Raw genomic sequence first — 24,438 nt, 5'->3', positions numbered from 1 at the left:
TCAGTGGCGGCTGGTGAATTTTTTAATTGAAAGGGCCCATATGTTTCCCATGAGTATACAGGTTTGAACATGTGGGTGGTTTGCCAGGGATCTCTCTCTGACTTTTATTTCTGTAAACACATGCAGAACTATTGTTAATATTTCTTCTAAACAAGTGCAGTGAGTACCATATCAGTTTTTCCCCTAATGCACCAGACTACTAGGTAAGGTCCCTAATTCTTTCCCATACCCACCAATAATATGCTATTTTTTATAACATGTTACTTGCCCACAATAGTATTGTTAAGACTTTTATTTTCTTTGCACTTGACTATGTCTGATCCTCTTCACTAGTCTGTCTTTTACTTCTAGTTGGAACGTCTGGCGCAAACCTTCTAGTCCTTTCTTGACTTCATTAACTAAATACATTTGAAACAAACTAGAGATATTTTAACAATAGCGGTGTTGTTTCTATTTTCTTTAAGACACTCTCCCTCATATCTTAATATATACGACCAAAGTGGGCAATTTGCAGGTGCTTAAGGGATCACATTTATAATTTTACCTCGAAAGACTAAAACACAATGACACACAATGTTCTTATATGTATCACAATATGTGAAATTAAAAACAATTCTATCCCTAAGAAGCTCATTGTGCAAAACATGTGTTGGCAGCACCATTATCTTGAAAAACTCAATTGTATTCTGATTTACCACAACGGATTGTTTGCTACATGGATTAGTACTTCTACACTATTGCTGCATATAAAAAGACAAATATTTAGCTTAAAGGTGCAAAGAAAATTGCTAAATAGGTAGGATGAGCATAGGCTTGAGCACAGGTTTGGCATTAGTGCTAAAACACCCGGTAATTAAAATTACCTGGTGTTTCCCACTCCACCTCAATGCAAGTTTAATTGTTTTAATTCTTTTTTCCGCCTGCTTTTGTGTGGCATATTTTACCACCCCATAAAAGCAGGCCTGCATGTGGTAATAACCGGGCACGATTGAGTCTTGTGGGAATCAAAAATGGGGAACAATGGAAAGGTCTGCATGACTTGTAATTAGGGATGTTGCAGGAGTTGGGCGTAAGTTGAAATACATTTGCATATTTCACTTGACACATAAGCATTTGATAAGAAAACAGATTTCCTAAACCATTGCTGGCTAAGTAGAATATGTGTGCACCCTTTATGTCTGAGAATGGGAAACACAACTTGCCCAACAGCAAGCAGAATGTCACTATGCAATATTTTACAAGGCTTGTCTTCATATTCATGTGGTCTTGTTGCTAGGTTTCTGGCCTCGAAGACACCAGACCTGTGTTCAAATCCTGGCCACACATCTGTTTATTAAGTGAAAATAGAGTTTTTTTATTTTTTTATTTATTGAATACAAACAGGGGGGACAGCGTCCACCATCTGTAAAAAGTTGGCAGACTCCACCTGCATACATATTTCCTCGTCTTGTGCCTTGCTTGTGATCATGCAGCCCTACTGGGACACCAGTAATTACCACATATGGTAACAGTAAATCAGTTGATGAGGATATATCTCTAACCTCACAATCAGGACTGAAATACTTAGGTAATTTAAAAGTTACACACTTCAGAACAAGTTTCAGGAATTGGTTGAAATGTTCCTCTCCTCCTCCTCCCTCTACTCCCTGCTCTTCCTCTAGCCCTTTTGTGGCCACCTCTCCTCCCTCCTTCTCTGCCTTTCCCCTGTTCTCCCCAGAGGAGGTTTCTAAATAAGTCTGATCTATGAAAGTCACGTCAAAACAGGTTCTCCCCCGTTCCTCTAAAACCATCAGGGACCAGATTGACACCCTGGCTCCTGCTTTGGCTGACTTCTGCAACCACTAATTCACCACTGGAGTCTTCCCTTCCCCCTGAAGCACTCCCTTGCGCACCCTCTTCTTAAGAAACCCTGAGCTGACCCCTACTGCCTGGCTAACTACCGCCCTATCTCCACCACTCCTTTCCTGGGCAAACTCCTTGAAAAGCTGGCCATCTCCCAGCTTAATCTTCACACTGAATCGGTTGGTTGTCGCCATGACCATCAGGCTGGCTTCAGAACTGCTAGAAGCACAGAATCTGCTTTCATGAACATCCGTGAAGACCTGCTCTCCAACCTTGATTCCAATACCCCCTGTGACCTCATCTTAATTGATCTCTCTTCTGCCTTCGACATGGTCAACCATGCCATCCTGCTCAACCGTCTCTGTGATAACCTGGGTATCACTGACAGGTCTTGGCTTGGCTGACCTCTTTCTTCTCCGATTGATGCTCCCAGGTTCAAATTGGGTCCTTCCTCTCACCTATCTCTATCTCTACCGGTGGTGTTCCCCAGGGGTCTAACCTCTCTCCCTGGCATTTCAACCAATACTTGACACTTCTTGCCCACTGCAGTGCCGCTCTCTGCCCCAACTTTCAGTGCTATGCGGATGACACTCAGCTCATTTTCAGGCCCCCTTCCGCCACCTCTTCTCCTTCTCTCATCTCTCACTGTCTGTCTGCTATCCAATGATCTCTGCCTTAATGCCAGTAAGACTGAGATTCTCTTCAACAGCACACCTGCTCCCTCCTTTTCTGTTGCCTTCTGTCCGGCCTCTCTTGGACCTCACTGCTCCCACCTGTGAGGCTATAAACCTCGGTGTCATTTTTGACTCCACACTCTCCTTCTCGCCTCACATCTCTGACGTCTCTAAGAAGTCACACTAACAGCTGCACCTCCTCAGAGGTATTCTTCCTTTCCTCTCCTTCCCCCATAGCTCACTGTGTAGCTCACTGTCTCCAGAGATCTGGTTCTCTCTAGGCTGGACTATTGCAACAGCCTCTTTCTAAATCTGCCTGCTTCTACTCTCTGCCCTCTGCAACTCATCCAGAACAGGACTGAGAGACTTGTCCTTGGCCTCAAGCCCAGGGATCGTATCTCTCCAGGACTGACATCTCTGCACTGGCTCCCAGTGGCTGCGAGGATTAAGTTCAAAACCCTCTGCATTGTCCACAAGGCCTTCCGGGGCCTCAATACCTTCAACTCTTTCTTCCTAAATATCTTCCTTCTCAAGTTCTTCGCTCATCCGCCTCCAACTTCCACAAGGTCATTCGCTTCTCCAAGCAATGAGTTGGTGGTAGATCTCTATCTTCGCCTGGGGCCTCCCTCTGGACCAGCCTCCCTGCCTCCTTGAAACTTGCTGAGAACCATCTCTGGTTCCGGAAGCCCCTCAAGACCTTCCTCTTTGCTTCTGCTTTCTCTCCTCCTCTCCCCTGCTGATTTCCTGACTGAAACTGCACTGGTCGCCTGGCTACCCTTTGATCTCAGGCCCAGATCCCCTCCCCCACCAGTTGCGCACCTGCACGGCTTCCCGGGCAACACCTGTACTTGGGGGATGTTTCCGTATCTATACAGTCCACTACCAGCTCTTGACACTTGATATCTGCACTTACCCCTGCACTTACCACTAGCTGGCCACACTTTTTACCTATTATTCTTATTTATTTCATTTATTTTACTGTTGATCCTATGTATTGCACTGCCCCTTCCCCCCTGCACTTTTCCCTTTCCCAACTCCCCTGCACTTGCATGATCTCAATGCCACCTGGCCTAGTAAGATAATTGTCTTTGTCATTGCCTCATCGTTCCTTGAAACACTTGTGTATAGGCGCTTTATTAATGCCATATCATATCATAGCAAGAAATTATTCAGAAATAACCATAAATGGCCACAAACAATTGAGCGAAAGTGCTGTGTATTTGAAATTCCACAGATGGAACTGTCATGCATCAATTAGCAATGACAGCTCCTCAGAAATGGAAGCTACCACTGGACAGAAGTGAAGAAACTTGAGAATGAAAGCGGAGTACTCTGAAGTCGTGTACTGTTACAGAAAGTGCATGTGCCGTAACACATGATTTGTGTTCTGACTATGCATGAGAAACAGATAGGTGATTTTCCCATCAAATGCAACATTATGCATTGTTGCAGAATACTGAATAACCTTAGAGTTAGTTATAATCTTGATGTAGCAACGATCACGATTGCTGTGAAGGTTGGGAATTTAGATCCACAGTCTAGAATTTGTAATTGATAGTTGCGTCCAGCATGGTTCTCCAAGTACCATTCCCAACATCCCCCAAACGCACAAGGTTTGCAGGATAACCAATGAAAATGTAAATAACTCCCATTGATTTTGTTTTCAAATGTCTCGTGTGTGGATTTCAAGAGAACATGCATTGGATTTTTCTTTAGAGCAAGGAGCTTGGAGACCCCTAGTTTGGGTCCACATTGTGTAGGGTTTGTTTGCTGGATGAATGAGAATGAAATGCGATGGGATGGATGCAAGCAGCAACAGACGTTTCATTACATTTAGTTGTGCACATTAAACAGAAGGAGGCTTTACATTTCAATAGATATTCAAATATCTGTGTACCCTGAGGACCATGGGCATGTTGGCGTGTTATAAGAATGTAATCATTATTATAATTGTTCTTTTAAAACACACTTAATACTGAGACCAGTTTTTAAGCGAGCGACTGAGACTCCGACAAACGCTTTGCCCTTGAGCTATCCTCCCGGCCTATAATATTAATAAATAATAATAATAATTATAATTTTTAGACACCTCTCCTCAACCGCCGACTTCTCGGATGCTGCCACCTCTTGGATCAGATCATTCCTTGACAATAGATCTATGCAAGTCTTCTCCTAGCCAGCGGCCGCTGAACCATCACCTATCGCTTGCGGCGTGCCTCAGCGCTCGTGCGTATCCCCTACACTATACAACGTGTTCACCAAACCTCTCTTTGATATTCTTAACTATCTGGGCATCACCTACACAAATTATGCCGATGACACCCAGATACTCATCTCTATCACTGGAGACTACTTGGCTGACACCAAATCACTGAATGACGTCTACATGGTCATACAAGCCTGGATGGCTCAACGCGAGCTATGTCTTAATGATGATAAGACTGAGCTCCTCATCCTCGGCTCACACTACCACTTCAGTAAACTTGATCCTGCTTTCAAGTCTTTCACCATTGATAGCAACATCATCAAAGTTTCTAAAGACACCAAAACCCTTGGGATCTACCTTGACTCCACTCAGTCCCTGTCCAGACAAACCAATTCAGTTACATCTGCCTCTGCCTACACGTGCAAACGGATTACCGCTTGTCGCCCCTTTCTCTCCACGGCTAACTGCATCATCTTAGCCAGAACCCTTGTCATGTCCAAGATCGACTACTGCAACGCGCTCTACTTGGGTACCAGCCAAAGGAACCTTAATAAGCTACAAGTCACCCAAAACGACGCCATCATAGCAGCTCTCAACATTCCTAGAAACAACTCCATCTCAGCCACTAGACGCAACATGGGTTGGCTCTCAGTAGCCCAAAGAATCTCCCTAAAAACCCTGACACTTACCCACAAGTGTTTCTCCAACCAGGCCCCAACATATCTCTCCAATCGATTTGCACCTCGCACCTCCATTTGACCGCAGAGATCTGCACAAGCCAATAGTCTGAACCTCCCCAAGTTTAAGCGACAGAAAGCTGGCGGCTGCAGCTTCCCTGTACTAGCAACCAAACTATGGAACACACTGCCTCCCACACTCAGGTCCGAACCGTCCCCGTATGCCTTCAAACGCAATACTAAACTGTGGCTTCTAAACAGTGACAACTAGCAGCGTTTCCTGTTCCATCTCTGAACTGCTAACTTAGCCTTAGCATATGACGTGCATATACATACCTCTGTAAATATTGCAAATATTGTATATATTGTAAATAGAGACTATACCTTTATGTACTCCATGCCACTCTATCATATGTCTGCTGTAACCTCTCATAAGATATGCGCCCAGATGCCCGTGGGCAAGACGCGCTTTACAAATAAAGACATTGAAATTGAAATAATTTTGACAACTTGATTTATTCTGTCATCTGAGCACATTTAATGATAGACTCACAGTTGCTTACTTCGTCAAAATTGAAATATGGTCATTAGATATGTTTTCATGAGCTGCTTCAAGTCCTCATAAGCCACTGCTCCTTGACTTCAAATACTTGAATCCATTTATTTATTTAAGTTGGTACATTGAATGATAGAGTAAATATATCACCCCTGGAAAAGTGATTAATTGCATTTATGAACATTAAAGCACGTGTCTCTAACTGTGGGAGTCAAAAGACGCTAATGCTGGTTAACAAAGTTTTGATATCAATGTTGTCACAGATATTCTATTTATTAAATGTGTTCAAACAAATTATTGAAACACTTTTGCCTCTGCAGGATTTTTGCCAGCAGGTGTTTCGACCAGTGTAGTCTTTTTCAAGGCACAATTTCAAAATTAACAACCTAAATTACCAATTCGATATGACAATATATATATCATGAGTTCATAGAAACCAATATTTGTGTTAACATAGCATGAAACCATTATGATGTTATCATATCCCAATACCATTGCACAAACATTGTATCATCACCGAAGAAAATGCGGCACAACGGGGGAAATAAAATGTAAAAGAAAAGCGTGGAGGAGATAAAATAATGAATTATAAGTTCATCCATTATAGTATAGCAGTGATGAGATTGATTCAAATTGGTTATTAAATTCAAGAACCTTCCATGGGTTCCTTGTATTAGGAGTCAATTGTAAATCATGTAGGAATGTAGTCATCATTGCACTGACTGAGCAGTGACTTGTTATAAAGAAACCTTGTCTATAAATCATAAGTCAATCTGGAATAACCAATCTTCATACCATTATGTCAACCAATTATCAGAACAATATTAATGGTCAATGGACCATATGTAGACCAACTTGTACCCTCCAGGTCTGAAAACAGGATACTTTTATTAATCAGATAGTTTATGATTCCTGGTTAATCACGCTGGATGTGGCACCTCTGTCTTTGCCTGCCTTTGCTGCTGCTGCCACACGGGATCACCCTTGGCGTTGCATCGCTTGCATCGACGAATGCGCGTCAAACGGCACCAAAGAGTACAGAACTATCTAGACTGCGTTTTCCTTGTCTGATGGGCCACTTCACACCATCGCTATTGTCACCCCACTGGTTGCCAGCCAAGTAACCGACCATGCCAGCCGTCCAGTAGAAATGATGGCTATTTTGGGTGTGATGCGAAGGTTTTATGTGGCATAAACCCTTCACCTTTGGAGATTCTCAGAAAACACGGGCAACACACTACTTCTACGAAGCATCTGGGCTAGTTTCTACCTTGGCTGTATCACACTGCTAGCTCTTCATGCCAGCCTCTCCCTCTGTAAAGCTGGGCAGGCAAAACGAGAGCATTTGTGAAATATATGTGAAGCCCAATTTTAACGAATTCTGCAAAACGGCATAACACAGGACACTAAATATTTGTACAGAATGAACCAATAGTGCCATAACATTATCGTAGTTCACATCATGATATAGACTTGGCCAATCCCTCCAGAAATATTAGAATCTGTTGTCAAGCACTATGACATTTGATGTATGTTATTTTCCATAGAGTGGAATATTGCTGTTAATTTTTCACTGAGCGGACACTGGTAAAAATGTGTTTAAGCTCAAAACTCGTAAAGGATGGCTAGCCTAGATCGCAGGTAGTATGAGGAAACTTAAGACATGCATATTGCATCGTTTTCATTAATTGATCATCGGCTCTAAAGAACAGTGGACTACCACAGCGCTTTACGGAACAGCAAAGTGGTTGTATATTTTATTTGAAATTATCCGGTTCAACACACATCAAACAACCAGTATGAGGAGATGGAGAGAAAAGAACGACCAGAAGCCTATAAAAAATGTATAATTGTACATTGTAATTTGAATCCTCAGGGTACAAAGTAAATAGACCGTCTTTCCAGGTTAAATATGAATATTCCTCTACAGCATGTCTAATGGGAACACTTTTGACGCGCATATACTTGAGTGTTTAATTTCCTGTTTAATTAGACACTTTCACTGACCCAATTACATTTGTATAAATGATAGATGCTAACGATTTGCATTTACATCCAGCAGTTTGGGAGAGTCATGAAATGAAATGCAGTATTTCATAAATCCTTCAATAGCCTCAAATAACCAATGCATCGTGACGTGAAAGCATATGCACACTTTGGCACAATATCGCTTGAACACACAATAGATATTTAGGGCCTGATTCAGAGAGCGTTTCTTTATGGGAAAGCGCCATTACAAAACGCGTCTGTGAATTAGGCCCTTAGATTTTAGAAACACGCTTTTGCATTTATCATAAAACTGAACTCGCTGCAAAAAGGAAGTTTCTTCATTTAGATTCATTTGAAGTGAGATAATATTCTACTGATGAAAGTCTCAGGCGCTGCTAATGTAACTTGCCCTGAGCAAACACACACACACAAACCTCACTCCACAGACCTCCGAGCAGCCAATGAATACATGAGTGAATGAGCAAATAAATGATTGGATTAGTGAATGAATAGAGGTATGGAATGGAGGGGGATACATGGATGGGAGGTTAATGATTTCTACAACAGTGTGAACTTTGCCACAATGGCAGAGAATGGAACAAGTGGGGCAATTGGCAAGTCACACGAGTAAAAGGGCCAGAGTTGTGCACAACATGTTCGCACAATTTCGGGTGCAACTCCTTTGTTAAGTGGTTTAGTTCCATGAAAAAGGGAACGGGAGCCTTGCAGGAAGCAAGGGAATGCAGCTCGCAATGCGCACGGTCCTTTCATGGTCTTTCCAGAGCTTCACTGATTGTCCTCCATCAGGGATTCGAGATGTTCCCAAACAAGCTCATCATTTCTCTCATTTCAAACTCAATGATCCTTCACTATCGACTCCAAACGCGCAATACCGAAGGAGGTCTGGAACCAGAAGTGACCCCGAGGGTTGGCGAGAGAGCCCAACAAGGTCTAAATCCTTATTATAAACCAAAGTCAATAGAGCGATGATGGTCAGGGAATATGGCAACGATGAACTACCACGGTAGAGTTCCCCTCGCTGTAGTGGCAGGAGGTTGTAGGCTCTGTCTGAAGAGAAGTTCATCGTTTGGGATAGGCTGGTCTGGAACTGCCGTGAGCAAGAATTTAAGCCATGAAAATACTCCAGGTGGCAGAACGCTCTAGAAGAGCTGTGTATAGTTCTGTGCGACAAATGTCTTCCATTCAGTTGAGAATGCATTGTAAAAATATTCCCGCTTCCTCAGAAAAGCTGCACGGCCGCGGGCTCTAGAGATCTACAGATGTTCTGAGTAGGCAGGGGCCACTGCCAAACGCTGAAGATAGGCGTGAGGCATCCTCCCAGTACCGCTTCAGTAACCTATGGGTTGTTCCTGCTTCTGATGCTGCTGGGATAGGCCTACTGCTGCGTGTAACTCACTAATATCAAGCCGGTTCTTTCAGTCAAAAAATAGGGCATCTGATTCCTGAGAACCTTTCTTCCCTTCTGGATAACACAAGTTTGGCTCCACTGAAGTAGGACTCTCAACTTCAAGCCTCATCTCCAATCTAGCTTGTTTTTATGTTCGTAAAGTGGTCTTATTAGCGGTTTTCTGCCTTTTGTTGTTGGACTCTGTTAGAAGGGTTTACTTAAGCTGCTGGTGATGGGACAACATGCTCATAGTTAGAAGAAGGTAATTGTATCATAGTTACTGTTGCTACGTATTCTTATTACAAGGTTCAGGTTGTGGAATTAGAATCATCAACTAGCTCCAGATTCCATGTTGGTCAATTGCTGCAGTTTCCCTGGCTGGGGTCGTTACATCTGTGAGTTTAATAAAAAAGGACCTGAACTTTCTACTGAAACCTGTGAGTGCCATCATTTAATCATAACAAATTCCCTCCGCGTAGCTTTGTAATGAAAGAGGGAGAGGTTGTTCGTGAGACAGGCAGATTCTAAACCTGTTGTTTTGATGGGTGCAGGTTGGAAGTACCTGGGTCCTGCATGCTGGTATACTTCTATGGATTTAGCGGAGGCCCTTGGGGATATGCTCTCCAGAGTGTAGAGCCCAGGGTCTGAGAAGTCAAGCTCACTTTGGGTAATGCTACCTGCTGATGTGGGGGAGTGAAATCAGGGGCGGTTGATGATTTATTTAATTGGATGGGCTTTTGTTTTCCCTGAATAGGTAGGACTGGCCAAGCGTGTTATTTGGCAGTATCCCCCCCCAAGAAAACATTAAAAATAATGGGTCAAAAATGGTGCATTTAACAGCACACTTACTTGAAAAAAATGGGTAAAAAAACACACAGTTTGCATTCGCCTTTGTAGGGTAACACATACCAAGATTAAAGTCACCAACAGTGCACAGGAGCATTTTCTAACACATTCTGATTATGCCTTTGCCTACAATATTTGCCAATATAAAAATATGTTTATGCTGGCTGTGACATACATATCCATGCTGGTTTCACCAATATATATGCTCTTCTACAGCTTCCATTGTAGAGTCTGTTCTTTCCTTTTGGTTGAAACATCTTCTACCTATAGATTCGATGGATACTCAAGCCCCACCAGAGGGTTGTGCAAAAATCCCCCCAACATTAGGCGGTGCAAGAATTGCTCTAAATCAGCAGCAGATCATATTAGAACCCCTTTGCAAAAAAAGTCTGGCTGTGCATTAATAAAACTGGGTATGCAACTGGTGTAGCTTTGCAAGGACCTCTGGCCAAACTACTGTAGATTTCAATTGTGGCGGTAGATCTACTTATACAGAAATGGTTCAGTTATACAAGCACTGGTCTGGTTGAAAAAACAGCTGAATTGATTCAACATGAACATATGTCTAGCAACGTCATGGTGGATTTGGTCAAGTAACAGAAATAGACCTGACTGTGCTTCAACAGATTTTGCAGATTTTGATCAATAACAAATGAATTGAGATATGTAGAAGGCTGTGGCTATGCTGAAACTAATCCGGCGGAAATGACAAGAAGGTCTGGTTTTGCAAAAACTGATTGGGTGAACAGGAAGTAAATAATTCTGGTTATGCAATAGCACATTTGTGTCAGCAATTAAACTAGTTGAGAACAGCAGGTGAGTCTGGTTAAACAATAATTGGTTAAGCAACAAATACATCATCCCGGTTGTGTAATATTACATTTGAGGCAGGAATTAAGAGACCTGGTTAGCTAAGGAAGGGCTAGCTGTGCAGAAACGGATCTGTTTAGGACATCAAAAGAATCAGGATTTGGGTCTGGAAATGTGCAACGATAACAGTTGACCAGCTCATAAGGCACGCTAAAATCAGAAAAAATCTGGCAACCCATGCTTCTTCTGTGCTAGTTTTCAGGGAAGGCCTATTTAATACAATTCGTAGATGAGCAGCTGCATGCCTCTGCAGGAAATCCCGCCCCTACCTCCTGTATGTTAGAAGCCTGAGATTGTGCCATGCTTAACACCAGCAGTTTTGACCATGCGACGGCGAATATTCGAAAGATGATACCCACTGAGAAAACCCAATCAAATGTATTCTCGAAGAAACGATAATCTTTGGGAGGAATTCCCTGAAGGAATATGAAAACGAGTGAAAGAGGATCTGCTGACGTCACGAGAGATGAGCATTACACACTGGGAATACTGCCTGAAGAGAATGCATGGACCATATAGAAACTGATGACGAAGTTAAGAATCGAGTAAACTTTCATATGCGAAGAAACGATTGCACGTGTGTAATGCACTGCAGAAAATGCAAGCCGTGAATAACTACAGATGCAGCAATGTAAGTAGGTTAAGTAATCTTAGAAGCTTGCTATATGTAGTCAATAGACTGCAGGTGAAGCCGCCATTGTATAGAAGCTGGACATTGGTGTCATGAATTTAGTAAGCCCTAACCCATGGAGAGGAACGGCTGAGAGCTGTATCACAGCAAGAATTAGCTGAGATTGTAGACGAGAACGCTGAGGCTGTCTGGGCTGGTATCAAAGTTGAAGCAGCCAAGGCCGGTTACCTATTCTCAAAGGCAGTGAACGTGAGAAGCTGAATCATCCCTTGTTAAGGTGCAAAGAAAGAACACCAAGCGTGCCACGTTTTATTCATTTAAGATAGTTAAATGCTGCAAAATGGTCCAGATCGTGTTCTCCTGTCACGTGAGCCAAGGATGGAAATAAAGTTGGGCATGGAGTCCTAGAACTACGATAGTGCATGCTCAAACTCCCTTATATTCCCAGAGACACAAATACACTGCAAGGCCAAGTTCAAAGACAATCTTCATGGCAGAAGGCATGGGTGATGAGAGACATTGGGCTAATTGGGTGGGGAGGTAAAGTCAAGTCCACCTCCTGACACCTGGGTCTGAGCTTACGTGCTGCTAAGTGAGCCGAATGTTCCAGACATGGCACGAGCCTGCCAACCAATTGTAGACGGCCATATAACAAAGGGCCTTATAGTTTGAAGACCAATGATATACTGTGTACTTAATAGTGTTGAAGATGTTTTAGAGGTAGGCATAAGTTGTCCACCTGACAGTAGATATCCAATCACAATCCCACCCCTTATAGAAAGTATGCGTAGATGTTACCCTTGAGCCTATCACAACCCCTCATAGGTTTTTCTCATTTGCCATGTAGTATGACATCGCATCTGATGTATTTTATGCATACAAGGGTGTTTTTATGCATAATGTATTGAGAGCTCAAGCAAACGTCCATTGATGTCCATTGTAACGCCCTGTTTTAGATAATTGATATTAAAACAGTAACCTTTGCCATCTTCCTGAGTTGGTTTGATTATTTGATGTCAGAGTTATTCTGCATCCCCACCGTTGCATGCACGATATCCAAAGGGCCATGTGCTCCTGTGGTAGCGGTGGGGATGGTTGGAAAAGATCCAAACTAGTTTTTCCCCAGTCTTTCGGACAGTGGAGTATCCTCCACCATTAGCAGAAAGGTTGCTGGGTTTCCTGTGGAGAGCGGCCAATAGAAATAAACATGCAAGAAGAACCGAGACGGTGGGCAGGTCCCCCTTTGGTAAAATCCCTGCCCAGTTTCCACAGGCACTCTGCGGATGGAAGGCGAAGTGGTACGATTGGAGGAGGAGTAGATACCGAAGGCCTTGAGTCAATTAACGAACCAATGGTGAGTAGACTGAGGGGAATGGCAAATGAAAGGGATAGGGTTGTGATAATTTTAAAGTAACAGGAAATATTGTGTGAAGAAAAGATAGCGCCTAGAGTCCTGGCTCAAGGGAACTCAGAAAGAGACGTTTCAAATCCTAAAGGGTGTAGAACAGAAATATATAACACATGAACAGGTTCATGTAAGGTGATGCCTCAAACCCTGTAAAGGGTTTATAGAAAAGGTGCGAGAGAAAAAGGTGATCACAGTGTTTAAGTTAACTAGTCTGTACGTTGTTTGTTGAGTAAAAATATTGAAGAGCGATAGAAGTTGTGAAGTCATTGAAAAATGTTGAGGATCAACAGTGACTACCATAGTGAAGAGATTGGTGCCAATCCAAAGGTAGAGCTAGCTAATTAAGAAATTAGAGGCTTGATCGGCGATTGATGGTTCCCGCTCATATTTGTTGTTTTTAAAGTCATTGAAAAAGTGGTCATTTATACACAAGTATACAGGTTATTTTATAAATCTGTTAAGTATTGCCAGTCAATTGAGACACTTGCCCAAGCTCAAACAGTATAGTTCGGAAATAGTGAATGGCGCAGCAGATAAAATGTTCATGTGGTGGCCACACGGGGGATCATTGTCAAAAGCGGTATTGCAACACATGATCACATACTTGCACGCTGCGTACACAGGGAAGATATTAGAGAAAAGATTTGCAATTCTAGAGCTCTGGGAAATGTATCAGGAAGAGAGGGAAGATCTGCCACCTAAGGATTGGAAGCTTAGTCAGAGAAAGGAGGAAGGTGTTGAGCCCTCAGCTCCTCTTACCTCGCCTGAAGTAAAAGGCGCAAGTATGGAAGAAATAGGGTTGTACCCTTTAAAGGAGTTGAAAGTGGCAACAGAGTATAGTAATCCGATATACGAACCCCCGGCTTACAATAGCGATGATAATCCAGAGAAGAGTAAGAAAAAAGAAGAGATCTATAAGATCGTACAAGACAAAATAGAAAAGAGTGAGCGGTCGAAACTGTCAACAGAAATAGACAGCGAAATTAAGAAATGGAAAGGAGAGAAGGATAAGGCTGACGAGGTACACTCGTACAGAACAAATGGATGGGAGGACAGATATTACTCAAGTTACATGGGAAAAGCATTGAGGAAGTTAGGTAAAGAGAAGATAAGGACAAACAAGAAAGAAAGGATAAAGAACGAGAGAAGAAATTGAAATAAGATGAGCAGAAAAGAAAAAGCAGGGAGCGACAAGAACAGCTATATCAGGAGGAGCAAGAGAAAAAAGAAGAACAGGCAGAAGAACAAAGAAAGTCTGACAATAGACAGAGAGCGATAGAAGATAGGGATAGAAGAGAAAAGAAGAGAGAAGAGGAAGAAGCGCAAAGACTAAGGGACAAAAGATTACATAGATGAAGGGAAGAATAGGAAAAGGAAAGGGGTAAGGAGAGAAGAACAAAGGCAAGAGGAAGAAAGAATTAGAAGGGATTCGAGAAAGCAAAGAGAACTAGATTCAGAAATAGAATGAAAAAGAAGACAGTGGGGTCTTGATACCAGTCTTAATCGTAAAGGACCAATAGGGCTAAGCCCAGAAATATGATGGGACAGAAAAGAAGATATCCCTCTGAAGAAGGAAGCGATTCCAACGGCATCTAGAGTAGTATTGGGAGAAGAAAACTTTGATGCAGTGAGCATTGGAGAAAATATCGATAAGGTATATCAACGATTAAAGGAAGGTAGCAAGTATGGAAGTCGAGGGAAGGGAGTTCAATTCCTAGCATGTCAATCATGAAGCAAAGAAGAAATTCCATTCAGTCACGGACGCAGAGCATTGTCCTTAAGCAGACTGAACCGAGACAAAGGTGAAGGGGATGATAGCCACACTAGTTGGGGACAAGGCATATCAGATGAGGAAAGAGAATCCAGTTTTGGGGTAGAAAGAGGAAGTGCATGCGCCCCTGAAGAAAGCCTGTAAATGGATAAAGAAGTAAGCTGGTCAGATCTGGAACAACCTAAGGATAGGACGCCAGATCCCATAGCATATCCAGAGCTTCCCCGAGGATGATCGTATAGTGAGAAGGGAGAATCATCACCATATGTGAGCAGGTTCAGGTCACTACCGGCAAGGAGACAGACAGGGACGATCGCCCCTCCCATGGATAGACTAACGATGGAAAAAGGGGGAGCAAGACCACAGTATATTCCATGGCCGCAGATTGGCCAGGATAATTTAAGGTGTAAGCTCATGAGTTTGACTTCGGGGGCTGGAAAATGGATATACGAATTAGAAAAAATGACAGGATGAAACATGTTGGCCATAAGGGACATTAAAGGTCTCCCAGCTTTTCTTGGGGAGGGAGCTGATGACATATGGAGAAGAGCAGGGTATTTTAGAGTGACAGCACAAAACAGCGCATGACGGAGCACTGTTTAATAAATGTAGAGCAGATGTGTTGAGGGCTCTCAGGGTACAGTATCTTGGCACATCAGATATGGGTGCAATTATGACACGTAAGATGAAGGAAGATGAAGACCCCATTGCTTACATTCAGGACATTCAAGAGAAATGGCAACTTGAAACTCGTGAGCCATGGGAAAAAACAGTGGCATTATTTGAACGCTCTTTATGTCAGGGGTTGCCTGAGCCAGTACAGAGCTGTGAACTGAGATACAGCTGACAATAGAGCATCACTGTCGGTTGTTACAATAGAATAATAGGAAGAAAGATGAGACTAGGAAAATCGAGGAAGCCAAGTTAGTCCAGAAAAGAATTGTCAAAATTTGCCATAAAGGGAAGGATTGGGAATGCAGGAAGCAATGGGTATATCGCAGGTGAATAATCAGTGCCCGATGGACCAAGGTGGATATGGGTTTGTGCCACGAGGCAGAGGTATGGGCTATAGAGGAAAAGGGGGAGGATTCCAAAATAATCAAGGTGAGTTTCAGAATACACAGAATGAGAATCAGAGTACCCAGGCAGGATTTATGTCAGACAGGCATCCCCAATATGTTGACTTGTGGGATGGCAGTGCACATTGCACCTGTATGTGGAAGCCACAGGAATGTACAAAATGGCCAATTTTCAAGAGGGGGGACAGCTTATCCTCCACCATATAGCACACAGATTAGAGATGGGTTCACCCAAGATCACACGGTTTATCAGACTCAAGCGCCGCAAGTGCAGCAGCAAGTGTGAGTGCAAATTAATCCACCACAAGGGCAATTGCAATAAGACCCCATGCAGACACAGCAGTATGCAAACACAGGACAAGTGCTGACACCCAGAATAGGAGGTGTCACTCTGGTAGAAGGAAATGCATTCACAGGGACGGAGATGAGCCTGTTCCCACAATAGGACAGCTCACACAGTGACTTGACGTGTACAGTACTATCTGTGAGACCCCACCCCCAAGAGGAATCAAGGGTCGATATGGTGATAGGAAGCAAATCTTCTTCTTTTCTAGTTGACACTCGAGCTAGTCGTTCATGTATACGAGAGGGAAAATGTCCAATGTCGGGAATTGCCATGAATTGCCAAGGATTCTCTGGAGCTACTAGTCAAGTTCCTTTTGCTAATTAATTACCAGTCTCTATAGGAGAGCGTGACATGCCTGTTCCTTTGTTATATTCATGACAGACACCAGTTAACATTTTGGGAAGAGATTTGATGACACAACTAAACATGACGATTTCATTCACTGATCAGGGAATAGTGTGTTCCACTCCAGGAATACACTATTTAAACGTGGGTGAATTCATGCTGGCATTCAAAGGGCAAGTGGCTCCAGTAGATACAGAGATTTTTGTACATGGAATGATCTTTCTATTGACATGGCTACTTGGCTTAGTGGGAACAATTGTGAGGATACCTGATGAGTTTTTGTTTAGACTGCAAATACCTATGGACAAAGAGGCGGAACAGACTATCCCTATAGAATTGGAAGCAGCCATAGTACAAAGGGAAATGGCGATGCTTGAAGGAGTAGTTGGTGAGGGCAGACCATGGAGAACAGTAATAGCTCTCGAGGAAGGTTACAGATTGACTGACATCACTGAAGCCGACATGTTCAGTGAAGACCAAACAGACGATGAAGTGGTGTTCTTTATGAGCATCTTCTTTTGATTTGTTTCATGAGTATTACACAACCTTTGAATTTGTGAGACATAAGACAACTACAGTGGAAGATAATGAGGGGATAAATACCTATTTAGACAATGGAGTACCCTTGGGTAACAACATGTGGTATCAGCACATGAGAAAGGTGGGTGAGAGAACATCTAAGGAGAGTTGCTACATCTGGGCTCTCATACCCTGTGTCATGAATACAGTGCAAATGTTCATCTCCAGAGAATTTCCAGAACACGATGCCCGGTGTCTCGTTCATCTTGCAGCATGTATGACCAGAGGACAATTTCAAGGAAGTTGGGCCACTTTGCGATGGAGATCAAAATGGTTCTTTCCATACCAGGATGATTATATCAAGACTACACAGATGGAAAAGGAACCTGAATGGAAGAGCAAGATGCTGTGTATCCTGCAGCAGAACAGGTGGTCATTGAGGAGATGAAGGAAACGAATTGCCCTGATAGAACAGAAGTAGCTGGATGTCCTGGATTTTGGGAATTAAATCAATTCCTTAGTCTTAGTCTATGGATTAGTGAAGTCCAAGAAGGGATGGGAAGAAGGACTGATGTCCTGTGCAGTTCATCTACTGAAGCCACAGTATGTACAAGAGGTGCAGAGAGTGAACAATGGATGTTTGAAGTCATGGTGCAGTGAATACATACTTGGAAAAGCTCACCTCTTGTTGCGGGGAACTACATCATGAGTACATATAAGGGACATCATAGGTGCAGTGCATACATACTTGAAATCTCGCCTCTTGTTGCAGGGTGCTACATCATAAGTACATATAAGGGACATAATAGGTGCAGTGCATACATACTTGGAAAAACTCGCATCTTGTTACGGGGAACTACATCAGGAGTACATAAAAGGGACATAATAGGTGCAGTGCATACATACTTGGAAAAGCTCCCTTCTTGTAGCAGCGAACTAGGTCAGGTATGCATACAGGGCATATCATTGCTGTCGGAAGAGTACATACTCAGGAACGTGCAGTCTAGGATAAGAGGGCCACGTCAAGCATTTATGCGAGCAGTAAGGTAAGAGATAAGCAAAGAGGTAACAGGTCTTATCGTAGTAATGGGGCTGTAACGGTCCGACAGGCAATATGACGGTAGGTAGTACATGTGGACAACAGTATACCGCATGTAACTTTGCAAAGGCTTAGATCAGTAATGGCTGAAGGGGTTGTGTGCGATCAGTGCAGAGACAAATATGTGATATTGTTGCTGTGGCAGGCATGCTAGCCATAGCAATAATAAGACGGCCAACATAGCAAATTAATAGTTTCGGGATTGATAGTTATCCCTGTAGGTAAGGGAGCAGAAAACTTGACACAGATGCGAGGTTATATGAGGGATTGAATTGCACACCAATTAACCAAGCTTTGGAGAGGAATATACGGTAGTCCAGGATATATCGATAACGTCAATGTGTTGACATCAAAGTTGAGAGGCTGTATTCGGTGTTCCTAGCAGCGCATATGGGACCAGCCATAGTAAGCTTTACATAGTGTAGAAAATCGGGGAGAGTGAAAAGTTGCAGCAGAGGCCAACGTTTGTAGTAAGAGGTGGGCAATGTTGTAGTCTTAGGTGATTACGGTACAGTTCCAGGCGCGGATGGTGACGAATGCAAAATAGCAGCCAGCTGCAGGAACGTGCACCAAGGCAGGCAAGTGTAGTGTAGAGACAGTGCCCATGTAGGGAGGCCTTCAAAGGCGAAGGGGCAGGGCATGCTCATGCATACATGAATTATCTCAGTTTCTGCAACAATTATACACATGTGACTGTCGATTTTCCAGTCATGGATGGAAACCCAGCACTTAATGATGTCATGCGGTGAGTAGGCTACGTATTGCAGCTTAAAGGCGATCAGTGTATGATGCTAGAAAAGGGTATTCAAGGTCTCCATTATGACAGTGTGAGGCTTCATGTCACAGTTAAAGAGAAGTGATACCAGGACAGAGCTATCCTAGAGAAAGCTGAAGCCTAGGAAGCAGGGCAGCATGGTTGACAGTGTCGAAGACTGCTAGATAAGTCAAAGCAAAAGAGGACTGCATTGTTGCAGATTCGGTGCTGTGAATAGCATGGCACCTCGATTTTAAGCTATCCAAGGGATTTTATTTTTCACAGTAATTTACGATCTGCTTAGTGACATTTTTCCAGAATCTTTGCCATGAAGGGGTTTTTCTGATTGGAAGAATGTTATTCAGCACATTGGGATGAAAAGGATCGGGGTGGAAAGCCAGAGATGGAAATGTTCGAGGGAGAAAAGACTGAAGATGATTTTTCCGAAGTAACCTTCACTCTTTTCTCCCCTGAACATTTCCCTCTTGGCCCCTGGCCCCACCCGCACTCCCACCCACATCCCCACCCCCTTCTTACCTTGCTGCCAACACGCTGTGTCCCTGCAATGCCTGTTCCCTTTCACTTCCATGATCGGGAACCGGCGCTGCAGGGTCCTTTCCTTTTTTTTCCGGAACCGGCTGCTGGGGACACCCCCTGCAACACTCACTCACAATATAGTGAGCAAGGGTGTGGGGGGCACCCTCCAGCCCCCGCCACTGAATTGGAAATTTGGTCGATCTTTTTGGCCATTCGGTATTTTCGAACGCCCGGAATTGGGCCAAATCTCCCATTTGGCCTTTTAATCTCTGTCTTTTTGGTCAATTCCGATCAATATGGGTTCTTTCAATTGTGAAGGCTTTGCTAAGATCTCTAATATCTTCCCTACAAGTGAATAGACAATTAATGAGGAAAGTCACATTTATATGCCAAGCATTGGGAGCGCACTGATTGTATTTTTTCATCTCCTGGAACATAGTTGGTATTTCCTCCATATTAGGGGTCCTAGATTGGCAGGATTTCACATCTTAATTCTCAGTAAATTGTTTACAAGAAACACTGTCACTGGAGCTTACCCACTAACAGGGGTGTGCAATGCACAGTACAGAGGCAATAACATTATTAAATGGACAGCCATCCGGAGGTTGAAGAATGCTGGTATTAAACCTATTGCCATACCTCAACACGGAAAACCAGATATACAATATATAAGGTTTAAAAAGGGTGTGAAAGAGTCCTCACATTTATTTAATGTTGACAATTACTATGATAGGAAAGCGTGTGTCTCCAATACCTTCAGTCTTACCGCCAGTTCATTAAAGAGTATGACGTGCCAGGTGGCTTGTTGTCTAGTTCCGTGATTATAGCATTACTAAAGAGGACTCAGAAATTATGTGTACTCACTTTGATGACATATTTGAGAATTTCCCAGTTCAATTCAACCTTTAAAATGAATACTTCACTATTGGTAAATCAGTTTAAATAACGAATTCCTAATAAACGTCTACCGCCATGAGATGGAATATTCTCCTCTGATTCCCCAGCAAGGGCAACTTAGCGTTCTTCCCTGGAGAGTTCTTTGGTAGAATATTATAAGGCCAGGCTGGAGCAGTGGAGTTTAGTGAGAATCGTTGAGGCAGTAGGAAGGATAGGGAGAAATCACAATCCTACTATGCATACTAAAATGTGGTTTTTCAGATAATGCTATTTTTAGTTTATCTGAGATGGACCAATGTGACGGAACATTACACGTGTCTAATAACCGGAGAGCTGTGAGATGATCAGGTGAGAATTATGAGTTTATCTTACACACAGTGTTGAAAAACACAGGGTCACTTTTCATTGCCATCCTAGATGGCATTGCCTTGTGGTCAAAAGCCGTAGTAGAGAGGATTAATAACTTTCCGAAAAGAATATTCCTTCATTATTCATTAAAGCATGATTTCCGCAATCCCATCCATGTTCAACGACTCATAATTAAATACACAATATGAGATCAAAAGAAAGCTGCATTAAACATCTAAATATAACATTTTCAAATATTTAAAAGTGCATTTATTCTTGTCGGTTTAAAATTCATACCAAGAAATACATAATGCATATAAAAAAGCCCAATATATCTCTCAAGTTAAATTCATAGTTGCATTTTACAGCTGTGTACAAATACAAATCTCAAAGTTCAGGGATCAAATCTATTATATTCAGTATTAAAAACCCAAGACAGTGTCAATGATAATATGTATACATTTTCCTTGATTATATAGTTCTTGAGTTCTTATTTATAAAATGCATTCTTATCTTCCAAGCTTTCTCAAGGAAATTCCTAGTATTGGTATCAGATACATCCGACGTTGTTTTGGCCAGATAACTTGCATCTTTGACGCTTCTTATATCATTCAGGTCGAGCAAGGGGTCTCAGAAACTATCTTCTCTGGACAATATGTAGGGGGAAAATAGAAATAAAGTGGGCAATGTTTTCTCCCTGAAATGTACAATATTTACAGTTACATGAGATCCCTCTCGTCCACCATCCCATCCAGCTTTGTGGCTAAAAGATGCTTAACCTTAGCTTAACATTCAGCATTTTCACAGATTAAAAACCATCAAATTGTCCTTGTCCCTGTCTGATTTAAAACATCTTGCAATCCTTGGTGATATATTAAAATCTGGGGGGCATGGCACATTTTCATCCAATAAAGCAGGGTCTTTCACTTCACCATGAATCAATACCATTGCAGCCCAATTCCAACTTTGCTGGTACATTTGGTGCACTGTTTGGCACACCCAGGAACCATTTCAGAATTCTATCTTCTCCTTTAATCACTGAATCAATATTCACATGGCCTCACAATTCTGCACCAAATGTAGCTGCTAGGAATGCCTGTAGATTGTAATCCTCCCTTACATGTGAAATATGTCCACCACCATAGTGATTAGAGAAATGAATGGCTCTTATGCCTCGTCTGGCAAGAGTGGTTACACATTTATCAATTTGATTCTGCCATTTCATGTTATTACTCATTCGCACACCCAGATAGGCATAGATGAGGACCTCTACTAGTACTTCCTGGTCAACGGTGAATCTACAGTTACTAGGCTTTGCCATTTTAATGGAGCTAAATATAATCGTTTTTGATTTCTAAATATTGATCTTAAGTCCTTTTTCCTGACACTTTGTGGCAAATGTGCTTAATGGGCATTGGAGTCCCTTGGCAGATGTTAATAACATTTTTGCATCGTCTGCAAAAAGAATACTTCCCTCTTCTTATTTCCTAGCAACAGGGAAATTACTTCCATACTATTTATCACTATAGCAAGGTCATTGTTGGCATTACATAAGAGATGCAGGGACCATGAAACACCCCTGCCTTACACCCCTAAAGAGTTTAGTACAATTCGCATCAAATCATCTTATACCAACGTTCTTAGAATGTCATTGACCAATTCCCTCCGTTATATCAGCAGGAACACCCAAGATAACCAACAACTTCCAAAGCTGATACCTAGGGAATGAGTCAAAAGCTGTCTGAAGGCCAAAATAAGGAGCACATGAATGGATTTTTCCCAAGACAACATATTCTGACACTTTCGTTGTTAATCTAAATGACTGGTCTATGGTTGACACAGATTTCCTGTATCCCTTTTGTGCGGCTGATAAAACATTATGCTCAGTACGCCTAGAAACACTTGTGTACAGGCGCGTTATAAATGCGACATCATATCATATCACACCAGGTCTCAAGCTTAGTTGTTATAATTCTGGCTTTATTTTAAAATACATATTTTAAAATACATCAATGGTGAAGCGCGCTTTGTTATTAAGCTTTAGGAACGATTGACACTGCAGCAATCATTTCCTCACTTTGTTTTCACAATTAGCAATTAGCAATTATCAATTTGCACTTACTAACACTACTGATGACAAGCGTCCATAGCCATGATTTCCTTCAAACATGGCCCACACCACTTTGGACTATTTATCCAAAACCACTGCTTATTTTAAAATACATTAATGGCGAGGCGCGGTTTGTTATTAAGCGTTAGGAACTGTGGCGTTGCCCCTTTAAGGGTACGCACGCGACGGAGTGACGTATACTCCGTCGCGTGCGCTGTTAAATAAACGGGGCGGTTCCTGGTGACGACAGATCACCGGGGAGCCCACACCGACAACATCTCTGTCTCCGTGTATCACTACCACGGGGGTGGGGGGCTCACGGAGGCGGATCACAGGAGACCGCCAACAGTGGCGACGAGGCCCGGATCGCTTCCTGGGACAAGCGGGGAGTTTCGTCGGGAGCGCAGATGATCGCGTGTGAACGCTCCGACGAACTCCGACCGCAGAGAAGGAAGCGACGCACGCGGCCGGCGGCCATTTTGATCATTAGGCCTCGGAGACTCACGGCTTCATAACGAAGAGCCGGTGAGCCATCCGGACACAGTTTTTGGGAAGTTCAGCGGCGGATGGTCGCTGAACACAGCACATGTCAGTTCCAAAAGGAAATTTTGACATTTTCACTACTATTATCGAGGAGAGGCACGGAGACTCCATGGAAAGCCTGCTGTTACACTAGGGGTCTCTTCCTCTACTCAATTTTTGGACACCTCATTGTCTGCATGCCGGATGGTGTGACACCTCCACGAAGATCACGGCTGGTGGTGAGTTGCGGCCCCTTTCTTCTCAATCCTTTGGGGTGCCTGTGCGCTTTCCACCATGGATCAAGCTGCTGCTGCTGCTGCTGCTGCTGTCGCTCCTGTACCTCTGCCTGCTCCTCCGCCGAAACCACCGGGGTCCCTACAGCCAATGCCTGAGTTTGATATCTCGGGTGCTCCATCTAGCCTGGGACAGAGGTGGAAGCTGTGGATGGATAGGCTGGAGATGTATTTCAGGGCCACAATGGAGACAACGGACGACGGCAAGCTGGCCACTCTCCTATACTCTGCTGGTCCTGCGGTGCATGAGGTATTTATGTCCCTGCAGCCGGTGGACGGATCGTTTGCAGCGGCGAAGGAGGCACTCCACAATCATTTTCTGCCGATGGCCAATGCGGACTATGAACGTTTTCTTATGGGAACGGCTCGACAAAAAGATGATGAGACTCTGGATCTGGATGTGTTCGTTGGGCGGCTGCGGCGATTGGCAGCACCTTGTGCCTGGAACGACCCTGAGGTTATGATTCGGAACCAACTCATTCAGGGGTGCAGCTCTGGGAAACTGAGACGCCAGATACTGCGAGAGCCGGGCATCACCCTCCCTCGCATCCTAGAACTGGGTAGGTGCCACGAGGTCTCGGAACTGCGGGCAACCAGGATGGAAGCGGGTGCTCGCCCAGCCAAGATGGAAGAGGTCTGCGCGGTCGGAAGAGGCCGCGGGGTAAGGCGCCCCATGAACACTCAGAGCCAGCGCGCGCAGGGGTTGAATGC

The sequence above is a fragment of the Ambystoma mexicanum genome, chromosome 6q (assembly GCF_040938575.1).
Source record: "Ambystoma mexicanum isolate Mex_15411 chromosome 6q, UKY_AmexF1_1, whole genome shotgun sequence".
Classification (NCBI taxonomy): domain Eukaryota; kingdom Metazoa; phylum Chordata; class Amphibia; order Caudata; family Ambystomatidae; genus Ambystoma; species Ambystoma mexicanum.
The sequence above is the reverse complement of the archived record's forward strand: the minus strand, read 5'-3'. Positions refer to the sequence as shown.